This window comes from Leucopleurus acutus, assembly GCF_964270905.1.
Source record: "Leucopleurus acutus genome assembly, chromosome: 18".
In the NCBI taxonomy this organism is placed as follows: Eukaryota; Metazoa; Chordata; class Mammalia; order Artiodactyla; family Delphinidae; genus Leucopleurus; species Leucopleurus acutus.
The window spans coordinates 33,209,152-33,227,259 of NC_139160.1; the positions used below are offsets into that span (position 1 = coordinate 33,209,152).

Here is an 18,108-nt window from a genome sequence, read left to right on the forward strand (position 1 = left end):
TTCTTATCATTTTAACACTCAGATATTTAAGATAGTTGCTGTACCTCAGATATTTTAAATTTTAGATAATTTTAAAAGGTCTGAAATGTAACAACGTATTTTTCACATTTTCCCTTATGCAGTAGATGGTAATCATTTAGCTGGAAAGAAAACAAGAGTTTATTTTATAATTTACAGTAGTTTTTGAAGCAGATACTCAGAGAAGAAAGTTCTACAAACTCCTCAGCAATTCATTTTAATGTTTAACAACACTCTGTGTCAGCAAACTTTAATTGTATTTTAACCTAAATTTCTTATGATGCAACTTGAAGTCCGTAACGTCTTCTTTGTCTTCCCTCAGGGGAAATGGAGAACATCTGGTTACCTTCCCTTGTGAATAAGTCTTCATATACTTGAAGCCTTGTAAATGTCAGTACCACAGGTTTCTTCTTGCTAAAGCCATCTGTCTTGGTTCCTCTGTTTATTCTGTCTCAGGCATTCCGTTCATCTTCATTGTTCTTCTCAGAGTCCTCTCCAGTTCCTTACATTTCTTTTTCTGGTTGTGGTCGTAATTCTCAGAGTTCAGCATACATCAGAATCATCCTGAGGCCTGGCTAGAACACACATTGCCAGCCTCTAACCTCTCCTGCTCCCACACCTCTGTCTCCATTGAACTGGGATAGAGCCCGAGAATTTATATTATGAACAAGTTTCTGTGGGATGTTGATTCTGCTGGTCTGGGAACCATAATTAGAAAACTGCTGGGGTATAGAACTCCAAATTATGCAGCAGTCTTGGACAGGTCTGATGAATGCAACAGTTCTTTACAGGAAAAGTAACTAACATCAAAGCAGTGGCTGCGCATCCTTATGCTAGTTGATTTAAGAAAACTAGCATTCTGGATTATTGATTTTCCATTGTTTCTTTGGGTGTCTTTAGGGATTCTCAGAACCTATCTCTGCTATAAGCTCATGGGGAAAGGTACTGATAAGAGTTTTCTCTTCCTCCAACTTCTCAGAGCATTTTTTAAAAAATACTTTATCAGTTATCTATTTTATACATATTACTGTGTATATATCAATCCCAATCTCCCAATTCATCCCACCACTGCCCCCCAGCCCCGCTTTCCCCCCTTGGTGTCCATACGTTTGTTCTCTACATCTGTGTCTCTATTTCTGCCTTGCAAACTGGTTCATCTGTACCATTTTTCTAGATTCCACATATAAGCGTTAATATACGGTATTTGTTTTTCTCTTTCTGACTTACTTCATTCTGTATGACAGTCTCTAGGTACATCCACATCTCTACAATGACCCAATTTCGTTCCTTTTTGTGGCTGAGTAAATATTCCATTGTATTTATGTACCACATCTTCTTCATCCATTCGTCTGTCTGTGGACACCTAGGTTGCTTCTGTGACCTGGCTATTGTAAATAGTGCTGCAATGAATATTGGGGTGCATGTGTATTTTTTTTTTAATTAATTTTATTTATTTATTTATTTTTGGCTGCACTGGGTCTTTGTTGCTGTGCATGGGCTTTCTCTAGTTGTGTTCAGTGAGAGCTACTCTTCATTGCGGTGGCTTCTGTTGTGGAGCACGGGCTCTAGGCATGTGGGCTTCAGTAGTTGTGGCACACAGGCTCAGTAGTTATGGCTCACAGGCTGTAGTGTGCAGGCTCAGTAGTTGTGGCACACGGGCTTAGTTGCTTCGTGGCATGTGGGATCTTCCTGGACCAGGGCTGGAACCCATGTCCCCTGCATTGGCGGGTGGATTCTTACCCACTGCGCCACCAGGGAAGTCCAAAAGGTGCATGTGTCTTTTTGAATTATGGTTTTCTCTCGGTATATGCCCAGTAGTGGGATTGCTGGGTCATATGGTAATTCTACTTTTAGTTTTCTAAGGAACCTCCATACTGTTCTCCATAGTGACTGTATCAATTTGGCTGTATCAATTTACATTCCCACTAACAGTGCAAGAGGGTTCCCTTTTCTCCACACCCTCTCCAGCATTTGCTGTTTGTGGATATTCTGATGATGCCCACTCAAATCAGTGTGAGGTGATACCTCATTGTAGTTTTGATTTGCATTTCTCTAATAATTAGTGATGTTGAGCAGCTTTTCATGTGCCTCTTGGCCATCTGTAAGTCTTCTTTGGAGAAATGTCTACCTAGGTCTTCTGCCGATTTTTTTATTGGGTTGTTTGTTTTTTCAATATTGAGCTGCATGAGCTGTTTATATATTTTGGAGATTAATCCTTTGTCTGTTGATTCGTTTGCAGATATTTTCTCCTATTCTGAGGGTTGTCTTTTCATCTTGTTTATAGTTTCCATTGCTGTGTAAAAGCTTTTAAGTTTCATTAGGTCCCATTTGTTTATTTTTGTTTTTATTTTCATTACAATAGGAGGTGGGTCAAAAAAGATCTTGCTGTGATTTATGTCAGAGAGTGTTCTTCATATGTTTACCTCTAAGAGTTTTATAGTGTCCGATCTTACATTTAGGTCTTTAATCCATTTTGAATTTACTGTGTATGGTGTTAAGGAGTGTTCTAATTTCATTCTTTTACATGTAGCTGCCGAGTTTTCCCAGCATCACTTATTGAAGAGACTGTCTTTTCTCCATTGTATATCCCTGCCTCCTTTGTCACAGATTAGTTGACCATAGATGTGTGGGTTTATGTCTGGGCTTTCTATCCTGTTGCATTGATCTATATTTCTGTTTTTCTGCCAGTACCATATTGTCTTGATTGCTGTTTGTAGTATAGTCTGAAGTCAGGGAGTCTAATTCCTCCAGCTCCGTTTTTTTCCCTCAAGATTGCTTTGGCTGTTCAGGGTCTTTTGTGTCTCCATACAAATGTTAAGATTTTTTGTTCTAGTTCTGTAAACAATGCCATTGATAGGGATTGCATTGAATCTGTAGATTGTTTTGGGTAGTATAGTGTTTTTCACAATATTGATTCTTCCATTCCAAGAACATGGTATATTTCTCCATCTGTTTGTGTCATCTTTGATATCTTTCACCAGTGTCTTACAGTTTTCTGAATACAGGTCTTTTTTTTTTTTTTTTTTTTTTTGTGGTACGTGGGCCTCCCACTGTTGTGGCCTCTCCTGTTGCGGAGCACAGGCTCCGGACGCGCAGGCTCAGCGGCCATGGCTCACGGGCCCAGCCGCTCCATGGCATGTGGGATCTTCCCGGACTGGGGCACGAACCCGTGTCCCCTGCATCAACAAGCAGTCTCTCAACCACTGAGCCACCAGGGAAGCCCTGAGTACAGGTCTTTTACCTCCTTACATACGTTTATTGCTAGGTAATGTATTCTTTTTGTTGCAAGGGTGAATGGGATTGTTTCCTTAATTTCTCTTTCTGATCTTTCGCTGTTAGTGTATAGGAATGCAAGAGATTTCTGTGCATTAATTTTGTATCCTGTAACTTTACCAAATTAAGTGATTAGCTCTAGTAGTTTTCTAGCTGCATCTTTAGGGTCACCTATGTATAGTATCATGTCATCTTCAAACAGTGACAGTTTTACTTCTTCTTTTCCAATTTGTATTCCTTTTATTTCTTTTTCTTTTCTGATTGCCATAGTTAGGACTTCCAAAACTATATTGAATAAGAGTGGTGAGAGTGGATATCCTTGTCTTGTTCCTTATCTTAGTGAAATGCTTTCAATTTTTCACCATTGAGAATGATGTTTGCTGTGGGTTTGTCATATATGGCCTTTAATATGTTGAGTTAGGTTCCCTTCCCTCTATGCCCACTTTCTGGAGATTTTTATCATAAATGGGTGTTGAATTTTGTCAGAAGCTTTTTCTGCATCTATTGAGATGATAATATGGTTTTTATTCTTCAGTTTGTTAATATGGTATATCACATTGATTGATTTGCATATATTGAAGAATCCTTGCATCCGTGGGATAAATCCCACTTGATCATGGTCTATGATCCTTTTAATGTGTTGTTGGATTCTGTTTGCTAGTATTTTGTTGAGGATTTTTGCATCTATATTCATCAGGGATATTGGTCTGTAATTTTCTTTTTTTATAGTATCTTTGGTTTTGGTATCAGGGTGATGGTAGCCTCATAGAATGAATTTGGGAATGTTCCTTTCTCTGCAATGTTTGGAAAAGTTTGAGAAGGATAGGTGTTAGCTCTTCTCTAAATGTTTGATAGAATTCACCTGTGAAGCCATCTGGTCCTGGACTTTTGTTTGTTGGAAGATTCTTTTTTTTTTTTTTGCGCTACGTGGGCCTCGCACTGTTGTGGCCTCTCCCGTTGTGGAGCACAGGCTCAGAACACGCAGGCTCAGCGGCCATGGCTCATGGGCCCAGCTGCTTCACGACATGTGGGATCTTCCCAGACCAGGGCACGAACCCGTGTCCCCTGCATCAGCAGGCAGACTCTCAACCACTGCGCCACCAGGGAATCCGTGTTGGAAGATTTTTAATCACAGTGTTAATTTCATTACTTGTGATTGGTCTGTTCATATATTCTATTTCTTCCTGCTTCAGTGTTTGAAGGTTATACCTTTCTAAATTTTTGTCCATTTCTTCCAGGTTGTCCATTTTATTGGCATATAGTTGCTTGTAGTAGTCTCTTATGGTGCTTTGTATTTCTGCGGTGTCCATTGTAATTTCTCCTTTTTCATTTCTAGTTTTATTGATTTGAGTCCTCTTCCTTTTTTTCTTGATGAGTCTGGCTAAAGGTTTCTCAATTTTGTTTATCTTCTCAAAGAACCAGCTTTTAGTTTTATTGATCCTTGCTATTGTTGTCTTTGTTTCTATTTCATTTATTTCTGCTCTGATTTATGAAATCTCTCCTTCTACTAAGCTTGGGTTTTGTTTGTTCTTCTTTCTCCAGTTCCTTTAGGTGTAAAGTTAGATTGTTCATTTGAGATTTTTCTTGTTTCTTGCTATAAATTTCCCTCTTAGAACAGCTTTTGCTTCATCCCGTAGGTTTTGGATCATCGTGTTTTCCTGGTCATTTGTCTCTAGGTATATTTTGATTTCCTCGTTGATGTCTTCAGTGATCTCTTGGTAATTTAGTAACGTATTGTTTAGCTTCCATTGTTTGTGTTTTTTATGTTTTTTCCCCTGTAATTTATTTCTGATCTCATAGCGTTGTGGTCTGAAAAGTTGCTTGATATGATTTCAGTTTTCTTAAATTTACCGACGCTTGATTTGTGACCCAAAATGTCATCTATCCTGGAGAATGTTCTGTGTGCACTTGGGAAGAAAGTGTAATCTGCTGTTTTTGGATGGAATATCCTATAAATATCAATTAAATATCTGGTCTATTGTATCATTTAAAGCTTATGTTTCCTTATTAATTTTTCGTCTGGGTGATCTGTCCATTGGTGTAAGTGCGGTGTTGAAGTCCCCCACTATTATTGTGTTACTGTCGATTTCCTCTTTTATAGCTGTTAGCATTTGCCTTATATATTGAGGTGTTTCTATGTTGGGTGCATATATATTTATAATTGTTATATCTTCTTCTTGGATTGATCTGTTGATCATTATGTAGTGTCCTTCCTTGTCTCTTGTAACAGTCTTTATTTTAAAGTCTATTTTATCTGATATGAGTATTGCTACTCCAGCTTTCTTTTGATTTCCATTTGCTTGGGATATCTTTTTCCATCCCTTCACTTTCATCCTGTATGTGTTCCTAGGTCTGAAGTGTGTCTCTTGTAGACAGTATATATACACGTCTTATGTTTGTATCCATTCAAAAGCCTGTTTCTTTTGGTTGGAGCATTTAATCCATTCACACTTAAGGTTATTATTGATATGTATGTTCCTGTTCCCATTTTCTTAATTGTTTTGGTTTTGTTTTTGTAGGTCCTTTTCTTCTCTTGTGTTTCCCACTTAGAGAAGTTCCTTTAGCATTTGTTGTAGACTTGGTTTGGTGGTGCTGAATTCTCTTAGCTTTTGCTTGTCTGTAAAGCTTTTGATTTCTCGATAGAATCTGATGAGATCCTTTTCAGGTAGAGTAATCTTGGTTGTAGGTTCTTCCCTTTAATCACTTTAAATATATTGTGCCACTCCTTTCTGGCTTGTAGAGTTTCTACCGAGAAATCAGCTGTTAACCTTATGGGAGTTCTCTTGTATGTTATTTGTTGTTTTTCCCTTGCTGCTTTCAATAATTTTTTTTTGTCTTTAATTTTTGTCAATTTGATTATTATGTATCTCGGCATGTTTCTCCTTGGGTTTATCCTGCCTGGGACTCTGCGCTTCCTGGACTTGGGGGCTGTTTCCTTTCCCATGTTAGGGAAGTTTTTGACTATAATATCTTCAAATATTTTCTCGGGTCCTTTCTGTCTCTCTTCTCCTTTGAGACCCCCCTTAATGTGTATGTTGATGCATTTAATGTTGTCCCAGACATCTCTTAGGCTGTCTACATTTCTTTTCATTCTTTTTTCTTTATTCTGTTCCACAGCAGTGAATTCCACCATTCTGTCTTCCAGGTCACTTCTCCATTCTTCTGCCTCAGTTATTCTACTATTGATTCCTTCTAGTGTATTTTTCATTTCAGTTATTGTATTGTTCATCTTTGTTTGTATGTTCTTTAATTCTTCTAGGTATTTGTTAAACATTTCTTGCATCTACTCGATCTTTGACTCCATTCTTTTTCCGATGTCCTGGATCATCTTCACTATCATTATTCTGAATTCTTTTTCTGGAAGGTTGCGTATCTCCACTTCATTCAGGTGTTTTTCTTGGATTTTATCTTGTTCCTTCATCTGGTACATAGTCCTCTGCCTTTTCATGTTCTCTATCTTTCTATAAACGTGGTTTTCGTTGCACAGGCTGCAGGATTGTAGTTCTTTTTGCTTTTGCTGTCTACCCTTTGGTGGATGATGCTATCTAAGAGTCTTGTGCAAGCTTCCTAATGGAGGGACTGGTGGTGCGTAGAGCTGGGTGTTGCTCTGGTGGGCAGAGCTCAGTAAAACTTTAAACCACTTGTCTGCTGATGGGTGGGGCTGAGTTCCCTCCCTGTTGTTTGTTTGGCCTGAGGCGACCCAGTGCTGGAAGGGACAGGCTCTTTGGTGGGGCTAATGGCAGATCCAGGAGGGCTCATGCCAAGGAGTACCTTCCAGAACTTCTGCTGCCAGTGTCCTTTTCCCCGTGGTTAGCCACAGCCACCCCCCACCTCTGCAGGACACCCTCCAACAGTAGCAGGTAGGTCTGGTTCATTCTCCTATGGGTTCACTTCTTCCCCCTGGGTCATGATGCACACACTACTTTGTGTCTGCCCTCCAAGAGTGCAGTCTCTTTTTCCCCCCGTCCTGTCGAAGTCCTGTAATAAAATTCCACTAGCCTTCAAAATCTGGTTCTCTGGGAATGTCTTCTCCTGTCGCCAGACCCCCAGGTTGGGAAGACTGATGTGGGGCTCAGAACCTTCACTCCAATGGGTGGACTTCTGTGGTATAATTGTTCTCCAGTTTGTGAGTCACCCATCCAGTGGTTATGGGACTTGATTTCATTGTGATTGCGCCTCTCCTACTGTCTTGTTTCGGCTTCTCCTTTGTCTTTGGATGTGGTGTATCTTTTTTGGTGAGTTCCAGTGTCTTCCTGTCGATTTTGCAGCAGTTAGCTGTGATTCTGGTGTTTTCGCAAGGGCGAGTGAGCGCACGCCCTTCTACTCTGCCAGCTTCTCACAAAGTTTTATAAGTGGTCTCTTCAGAATTTCCTTTGAATGTAGCTAACAAAAAAAAATATATAACTTAGAATATTTGAATCTAGAATTTTCTTTGCCAAATTTTATCCTTTGAAATATTTTTAATGCTGATGTAGATTTAGTTTATACATAAAATGAAAAGATAGAAAATAAGCTCTGTTCACACGCAACAGAAGTAGAGTGGGATTAACTGCCTTTCTGCTCTTCCCATTTATATTTTTCCTTCAGACGCCAAGTATAATTCTCTTCACATTATTCGTGAAAATATTCTGAAAATTAATTTTAATAGAATGTTTAGAAGCCAACGCACGGGAATTACTCATTTTATTTGCCTTTGGTTAAAACTGCATACATTATATAAAAATATAACTACTTTCAGGCAAAAGTAAATGTTTAAGGAATGTATTTTTGACATGAATTACTTGTGTGTCTGTCTGTAAAATAAGACTAATACAGTAAAAGTTGCTTTATTTGTGCCTTTATTGGAAAGCTTTATTACCCAGCACTTCATCATGTTAATGGTGACAGAGTCATTAAGACATGGGTCTAGACACTAAAATTATATAATAGTTCTTATTTAAAATAAATTTTAAATAAATTTTATTTTAATCTGTGCATAAGATAAGCAGAGTATTTGAATAAGTAATCTTCCTGTTCCTTGAGCATGTCAGATTTTGGTATAAAATAATATTATTTTCTAATTTTCTTTTAATAGTAAATAAAATAGCAAATGAAAGAAAGAACTGTATTACCTAGTGATTTTCCAAATAGATCATACTAGAAACTAATTTTGCAAAAACTAATTTAGACAGGAAATTTAAAGTGTGAGATAGACTAGCTGTCCCAGGAAGCAGAGGCATGGTTTTGCTGTGCTTCAGATATGATGTGGAGAGGGAGCAGAAAACAGTAGGGGCTGGTAACATATTGGACAGATACAGATTTTAGAATTATTGGACTAGATTTAAATCCTCATTCTTCTGCTTATTATGTTTTTGTGACTTCTGTAGTTATTTAATCTTGCCAGATTTTAATTTTCTTATCATTCAAATATTATGTCCCTTATGACATTGAAGAATTAAGTGACATAATCTATGTGACATCTTAAATGTAGCGCAATGTATATGGCAAGATTGAGCATTATGAGACATTTAGGATGGTATTTTTGTCCTGGAGATCTAAGAGTGCATGTTTATTACCTCAGTATGTTATCTTGTTACTTAGAGATCTCCAAGGGAATGCAGTAAATGAAGTAAGGCAAATGGATACTTCATTATTGACTGTGTTTTAGCCTCAGCCCCTAATGCAGAACTTTATCACTTGAGCTAGGTTGATCTTAGTATAATAGGATCAAAGTAGGTCAAATTTCTGCTTTATTTCTACTAAGTTCCATGCTTGCCTGTGATATTACCACTCCTAAGAGAGAAAGCCAAAGAAAAAAGAATTGGAGAGCATTTGCCCCAGCGTTTAAGAAGCAAATCCTTAATAAGCAAGAGAAGAGAGGAGGCTGTCTTTTTAGGAGCTACTTCCATTAGTTTTGTGTGGGTCCTTTAAAAGAGCCGTAGTCCTGTGTCTTCCCTCCCCCTTGGAAGCTTATTCATTAGGCCCCAGGCTCCATCCAATGTACTAGAGATTCTGCAAGACAGAGCAGTAATCCTCTTTAGAAGTAGATTAAAGGAATGTAGAGAGGAGTCTTCAAACTTCTTCTCCTGAGAGGCCAAAAGTAAATGCTTACATGCTGCGTATTGTTATTATCATAACTAATAAGACTTAGATAACAGCATTTTCAGCATTTGGAAAGGAAGTGTAGAGAGAGCTATGATCCGGTAGGAGAGATGGTAGGTCTGTAGTTAGGAGAAGACAGTTAATCCTGGAACATTGTATTTACATCTGTTTTGTCCTAAGACAAACTGGGACCTTCAGAAGGGCATTGTCATCTGAAGTTTGAAACTGAAGTCTTAATAATTCTATTAGTTATCACTGATTATTTTGTGAGGAAGTAGGATGGCCAAAAAAATGCAAGTAACTTTGTTAGTAATTACTGTAAGTTCTGTTCACATTCTTTTCTCTTTCCTCCCATCCTCTTTTTTTTTTAACATCTTTATTGCAGTATAATTGCTTTACAATGGTGTGTTAGTTTCTGCTTTATAATAAAGTGAATCAGTTATACATATACGTATGTTCCCATATCTCTTCCCTCTTGCATCTCCCTCCCTCCCTCCCACCCTCCCTATCCCACCCCTCTACCATTCTCTTCTTAATATTATTTTGCAGTTCCCATATTTTCTCCTTAAGGTTGCTTGTAACCTTGATGCAAAGGTTTCAGACAAATTTAAAAAGTAGTTAGAGTGGGAAGATGACACTTTTCTCCAGGGTTCTAAGCCTAAGCTAGATTTTCCCATAAGCAGTTTATGTTTGACTTTTAGGCCATGAAGGTTTTTAGAGTGGAGCAATATGTGCCGAGGAAGCTATATGCTGCAACTTCTGAGTTTTTCAGGGCAGGCTTTGTACATCTAGATATTACAAGGTTCTGGAATATTTAGCTTGTAAGGTAAAAATCATGGAAAGAAGTCATGACAAAATGGAAGTAAAACTATGCTTCCTATAAAACTGTTTAATATTTTTCATATTCTTCTCCAAGTTTAATATTTTGTTGTAGTTATTTTCATAGCTTTAGCCTTTGAACCAAGGTGTAGAAGTTAATTATAAAATATAGGTTAATGTAAAAATGCTTTATTACCAGTCCAGCTGTGTGAGGACTTTAATGCATTACTGTGAAGCCCTAACAGGAAAGGCTTTCCAGATCTGTGTTTATTTTTTCATCTAAGTTTTAGGACTGACAGGTTGTATATGCATGGTTTTTTTTTTTTTTTCGGTACGTGAGCCTCTCACTGTTGTGGCCTCTCCCGTTGCGGGGCGCAGGCTCAGTGGCCACGGCTCACGAGCCCAGCCGCTCCGCGGCATGTGGGATCCTCCCAGACCGGGGCACGAACCCGCGTCCCCTGCATCGGCAGGCGGACTCTCAACCACTGCGCCACCAGGGAAGCCCTGTATATGCATTTTTAAATGTGAAACTGCGATTAAAGGCCTAATCTTTCCGGATAGAAGTGACCTTCTCAAAGCCTCAGCAACACCAACATCAACCACAAGATGGCTTCACTGCCTTAAAATTCAAACTGAATGCCCTCTCACCCTCAGACAATATAGAACTTGAATGTTTTCAGAAAAAAAATAATTGAAAAATGTTTTAAGTTAAATAAATTGTGTCATGTTTTATTTATGTTAATAAATAATACAATTTACCAGTGTTTCTTTTAGTGAGTTATTAAAATTAAACATGTACTTTTAATTTTAGAAAAATGGATTACTAAAATTCTGATATTACTGTGGTTTATTTACAAGCACTTATTGGTAATTATTAGTAGGACTTCTGTGTAGTTTGAAAGCAACTGCACAAAACAATCTATAGAATATATATTAGATACTCTAATAATAATTGAAAAACTGTTCACTTTTTTTTTTTTCTAATTCTCCCAGAAAACGAAAAGCTATAGCAGTGAAGGATGGAAATAGGCAAATGACACATTGAAAGAAGTGTTACGTTTGACTGGAGTCCACAATGTTTTTCTTGTAATTGATTGGCTGTAATTGCCCTGATTGAATAAAAGCAAATTATCTGCTGTGCTGTTACTTTGATGTACAAAGTGATGTTTTTTCAGGCGATCTCAAGTTTGGGAAAACCTATTCAATATTTTGTTGTCTTTTTGTCTATTACTAGACATTTATAATACCCTGTTTTTAAAAGTTCTAAGGGGTAGAAACTTTTAGATCCTCTAGTAGGTATACCACCATATTTATGATTCAGGAAGTTTTTCTTTTATTATTATTTATTTATTTATCCATTTAAACTCTCTTGACGTATATGAATATCAATTGAAAAATTTGAAATCAGGATTAGGGATTACCTTCCCAAAGCTATTTCTTTCAATGTTCCTTTTGCTTTTTTTTTTTTGCCATATGCGGGCCTCTCACTGTTGTGGCCTCTCCCGTTGCAGAGCACAGGCTCCAGACACGCAGGCTCAGTGGCCATGGCTCATGGGCCCAGCCACTCTGCGGCATGTGGGATCCTCCTGGACTGGGGCACGAACCCGTGTCCCCTGCATCGGCAGGCGGACTCTCAGCCACTGCGCCACCAGGGAAGCCCTCCTTTTGCTTTTAACCTGCTTTCTTCTTGACCTTTATTGGTACAAGCCCCTAACTTACCTAGGAGAACCCTGGTTTTCAGTAAACACTTCCTCTTTCTCTTTATTGAGAACCTACTTTGTGCCAGGTCCCATGTTAAATAATCTGTGTAATCTTCAGAACAGCATTGAAAAATAGAAATCATTACCAATCTCTGTTTTACTTTAGGGCCTTAATAATTGCCATGTGAATGGAATGTTCTTCCCTCAGCTGTCAGGAAAACTGCTATTTAGTCTTCAAATTCCAACTTGAATGCCACTTCTCTTCTAATTTTCTTGACCTCTTTTGAACAGAATTAATTTTTAAGAGTTATTCCCACTGCCCTTTATACCTACATGTTTTTAGTATGTAACAAATTTTATCATAGTTTTAGAATGTATGAAACAAAGAAGACAGACTTTGGTATGTGGCATATCTGAGTTTGAATTCTAATTCTACCTCTTACTGGCTGGGTAACCTCTGTCAAAATAATTTATCCTCTGCTCTCAATTTTCTCATTTAAGACACACAAATGATCCTAATATACTTTTTAGTTCTGGAGGTAAATTAAATAACTTATGTAGAACTTCCCTGGTGACGCAGTGGTTGAGAATCCGCCTGTCAATGCAGGGGACATAGGTTCGAGCCCTGGTCCGGGAAGATCCCACATGCTGTGGAGCAACTAAATCTGCACCACAACTGCTGAGCCTGCGCTCTAGAGTCTGTGAGCCACAACTACTGAAACCGTGCGCCTAGAGCCCATGCTCTGCAACGAGAAGCCACTGCAGTGAGAAGCCCATGCACCACAACGAAGAGTAGCCCCCGCTCTCCGCAACTAGAGAAAGCCCATGCGTAGCAACAAATACAGCCAAAAATAAAATAAATAAGTAAATAAATTTATTAAAAAAATAACATGTAAAAATCCTGCCACATTTTCTGGTGTATCTAGTAAGTGCTAAATAAATTATAGTAAAAACACAAGGTAACTTTTTTATCAAGCAATTTTTGAATGTATATATGTGCTAAGTGCAGGGGCTGCAGAGATCAACAGGACAGCCCCTGCCTTCTTGAAGCATATACCCTAATAAGATCAAGAAACCAACAATGTCAGTATAGTGGAACAAATGCTATGTCAGAAGTACATACAAGGGAGGGGTAGCCATCTCAGCTTGTTAAGCTTAGTGAGATGAGGTGGAGAGGTTGCTTTTCTTGCTAGACTGTTAGTTTTTAGACTTGTAATTCTCAATAAGGGAATAATAGGTAAATCTCCATTTGGGGGAATATTTAACATCTTACAGTGGGAGAGTGTATCTGGTGTGTGTATAAAGATTATATATGTATACACATGCATACACACACACACGTATTATTTATATTTAGAAAATAAAACTACCCCAAAAAAGGTATTTTATTATACAAACTACAGAAAATAGACCTTGACAAAATCTTGCCTGATAATAATACATGGAAGATAAGTAAGTTAACATTTATACTTCCTAGAACCTGAATTCTCTTCCTTTGTTTGGGGGAATTTCCCATTTTCAAAGTCTTGGTGGTGGAAAAGAAAATGCCGGATACTTTTTCCCCAGCCTCCTTTGCACCTATGCCGTGCACATGTACCTCAGCTGTACTAGTTCAGGTATAGCTGCATAGGACACGGGTTAGTCACACAAAAAAGCAGGAACTGTGGTGAATCCTCTCTGGTAGTGGCAGAAGCTACAGCAGGATTGAGTTTCTAGGTTAATAGCTGCCAACAGTGCTGGGATCGGTATCCAGGGCTAGTGAAATTGATAGTACAAGGTGTAGAGCTAGATGCTTGAGTGTGCTGGATCTAGCTTGTTCCAACTGATGAAGGCCGAATGTCAGCATCTCTTCCCTGTTTAGAGGTGAGTAGTTGAAATCAGCCATGGAAATTGGAAAATGCTACAAATTAGGGCTTCTTCTCTACCCTTCCTATCCCAAACTGTTTCATCAACATACTACTGTCATTAAACCAGTCTGTGGTTTGATTTTCACTGTTATTCTTGCTGTGAAGGCTACAGACTTAGTTCTCTAATACTCTTGACACTTCTGTAAACTACCCAATGTCTTAATTTCAAAATGTTATGTAAATTATTTGAGCAATTTTAATGTAATATTGGACATATACAAACGTATCTCTTTTGAAGCTTAAAAATGAAGTGAGCACCTCTGAAGCCTCAGCCTGATGTAAGAACTAGAACATTACAATGCCATTCTGTCCTACCTCTTCCTCTCCCAAACACCAAGAAATGATTGTTGTGAATTTTGACTTTAGCTTTTCTGACTTTTGGAAGAAATATTTTAGTTATATATGTAGTTATTTCTGTATAATATATTGTTTTTAAGAGAGAGGGTTTTTTAAAAAAAAAATTAATTAATTTATTTATTTATTTTTGACTGCATTGGGTCTTGGCTGCTGCAATGGGCTTTTCTGTAGTTGCGGCAAGCGGGGGCTACTCTTACTTGCGGTGCGTGGGCTTCTCATTGCAGTGGCTGCTCTTGTTGCGGAGCACGGGCTCTAGGCACACGGGATTAAGTAGTTGTGGCACGCGGGCTCTAGAGTGCAGACTCAGTAGTTGTGACGCATGGGCCTAGTTGCTCTGTGGCATGTGGGATCTTCCCGGACTAGGGCTCGAACCCATGTCCCCTGCATTGGTAGGTGGATTCTTAACCACTACGCCACCAGGGAGGTCCTACTGTTTAGTTTTTAAGCTTTACAAAATGTTAACAGATTGTCTGCTGTAGCTTGCTTTTATCATTCAGTGTGATGGCTGTAACATATGTCCATGTTGTATATACCTAATATTCATTCATTTTCACTTTTATATAATATTAAGCTATCTAAGTATACCATAATTTACTTATTCATTCTCCTGTTGATGGATATTTAGATGTGTTTCTTTTTCTCTTCTTTCTTTTTTTTCTTTAAATAATAGATGCACTACTACTACGTCTAGGAACAAACTTGTATATTTTTTCTGATGCATATGTGTAAGAGTTTCTTTAGGGAATATAACCAGGAATTGAATTATTGTATGCTAGAGTAAGCCAGTGTTCAACTTTACCAGATAATGCCAAATTATTTTTCAAAGTGGTTGTACCAATTTGTATTACCTTCAGTAGTGTATGTGAGATCCCATTGATCCATGTCTTTTGTGGCACTTGATATTACCAAATTTTTCTAATCTTTTGGTTGTAACATACATTATTCTTCCTCAGGCTATTCTGTCCCTGATGACCTCCTTCCCCGATATACATTTTAGAATCAAATGATCAAGTTTCTTAAAATGGGTCAGAGTTTTGAATGAAATTGCATTGAATCTGCATATCAGCTTAAAGACAATTGACATCTTTATGATAACTAATTATAAGTGAAATGCTGGTAAGCTGCCTCTCTGAAGAGGAAAAAATAAAGCCCTAATATGTAGTAGTTGCCACTATTTGTAGTATAAAAATTCCTGCAGTGGCTGATTATAAGTTATACTATGAAATCACCAAAGCCGGAATTGGGAAGAAGTGCTCATAACAGGCACTTGTGAACTGGCCTGAGCTGGCTTCAACACACCTTTGGATGTATCTCTTCATTTATTTAGTTTTGTCCATGAAGTTTTATAATTTATTGAAAGTATGTAGGTTGTGTATCTATATGCAAACTTTATGCTCGGAACTTCCTATTTTTGTTGTTGTAAATGGTGTTTTTTAAAAAAAATACTGTTTTTTTCTCTGTTAGGGGTACATAAAAAGGTAACCAATAATTGTATGCTAATCTTAAATTTGCTATCTTGTACTTATTATTCTTAATAATATATCTGTGTATTATTTTACATTTTCTCTATAAATATGCCTTTTGTTGACACTTCACATGAATGGGATCACACAATATATACTTTGTTGTATCTGGCTTCTTTCACTTACTGTCATGTTTTTGAGGTGAATCCATGATGTAGCATGTATCAGTAGTCTGTTACTATTTATTGCTGAGTAGTATTCCATTGTATGGACTTTACTTTTTCCTTTCCATTCTCTAGTTGATGGACATTTAGATTGGTATGCATAGGTCTCTTATTGTTTTTTCATTGCTACTGAAAGTATGTTTGTGTTTTTATTATTATTATTACTCCTTAGATTGTTTATTTGCATTATTACTCTTTGCTTCCTGGTCAGTCTTGCTCAGCTCAGTATCAGTTTCATCAGTCTTTGCAAAGAACCAATGCTAGACTTTGTTAACCCTCTTTACTGTATTTTTAGTTTGCTATTTCATTAATTTATCTTTATTTTCTTCTTTCTTGTACCTTATTTGAACTCATTCTGTAGTTCTTTTCCCAACTTGTTAGTTCGACTCATTTATTTACTTTGTTTTCTAATATAAGCATCTCGAGGCTATTAATTTTTCTTCTACCATTGCTTTAACTATATCCCAAAGGTTTTACACATGGTATTTTCATTATCATTCGGTCCTAAATATTTTTCAGTTTATATTAAGATTTCTTCTTTGTTTTAATAATAGAACATTATCTTTTTGTTACAGATTTCTAATTCAGTTAGATTGTGGTCAGAGAATTTGGACTGAAAGATAGCTGTATTTGAAGACGCTTACATTATGGCTTGATATATATTTATATGTCACATGCTTGCTTAAGGGGAATATTTTTTCCCTAGTTGTTAGGTTCACAGTTCTATATAAATTCTCTAGATTAGGCTTATTGTTTTATAGTCTGTGTTTGATAATTCCAAATTCTCAACTCCTTAGAGTCTTAAATTTTTTTAAACATTAATATTTTTATGATTCTCAGATTTTGTAGCTTATTTCCTTGTATCATATGTTCTTGTAATTTTATTTCTTTATCTTTCTGCATGGAAATCTTGGGCACCTGAATCAGGAAAGCTGATAGAAAGGATTATGGAGCTAGTGTGGTGCTACTAACTGACAGTGAGTTGAGATTCTGGCTAAGGTTAACTTTGCTACTTTTCCATAAGCTGAAAGCTGAGGGTCTCAATTGCAGTGTTGTTTCGATCAGAAGCAAACATAGATTTTCTCTGGAGGAAAATGTCCTCCAAATTGAGGCTTACCATAGATGCCTGCATGGGTGACATGGGGAAAGTTCTGAAATTTCTAACATTATAATAAACAATTCTCTTTTGTTCCAGTTTTCTTGAGTCTGATACTATCCTTAGGATGGTACAGGGTGTGAAAAATGATACTTTTTTTCTGATTTCTTCCTGTCCCACCCCCATGTTTATTAATATCAAATTTTGTTAAAATGATATTGAGTTATTTCAACAGAGCAAAGAAGTAGATGAGAAAGAGGGTGTCGTAAAAATTTATCCCTCAGGCATTTAAAGCAGCTGTAGGCAGAACCACTATTTCATATTCCAAGGCAACTTACTTGAATCATTACCCTGTTGCTTGGATCCTCAGGTAGAGATGTGAATAGTACAGCAAAAACTTCTCTTGATATAAATATGAGTGGATGAAAAAATGAGCCCTAGAAAATCTCTGCTGAAGCCACTGGAAATGCTTTTGGAAGTAGTAACAGAGTAAAGAAATAAATTATGATTTTAAGTACTTAAAAAGGACTGTGGAGAATGAAACTTTTTTATTCTCTTAATTTTAACCCACTTTGCAATAATGATGGGAGATTTATCAGAACTTAATCATACTCATAGATTCCTTCTGAGTATATGGCCCCATTTCTAGGGTTGATGGAAAATGTGATGCTTATGTTGTTAGGTATAGATAGAGTAAGAAATTTATTTCTGAAGGAAATTGATAAGGTTATAAGAAGAAATGGCTGGCAGATTTTTCATAGTATCATAGAATGTCTAAATTTAGATAGTTTCTTGATTCCTCAAAAATTCTCAGTTTTAACCGTTTATCTAGGTGTGATCAGACTATAGATAAGTGGTTCCATGTCATCCAAACTTTGGAGAGTCTGATTGTAAACAAAAATGTTATTTAATATGATCAATAAATTAATAAACTAATACAGTCATTTAAATCTGACATTCCATGTCAATTGATATGACTAGTTAGGAGTTCAGATGATAGAGAGGTCCATCTACCTAGGGAAAGGAAGGAATGAAGCCTGGATGACTTTTTCTGTCCCCAGAGAATATCTCTGGTGTATACTTGATATTGTTTATTAGAATTAGAGATCTTCAGCTCGGTGGTTTGTGACCACCTAGAGGGCTGGGATAGGGAGGGTGGGAGGGAGGGAG

The 18,108-nt window shown here is 37.3% G+C and overlaps 1 protein-coding gene across 1 annotated transcript in view; it reads left to right on the top strand.

Annotated features, from left to right (window-relative positions):
* Positions 1-18,108, top strand: part of TDRD3 (tudor domain containing 3) — a 198,325-nt gene that overhangs the window by 87,165 nt on the left and 93,052 nt on the right. The gene's annotated exons all lie outside the window — the stretch shown is intronic.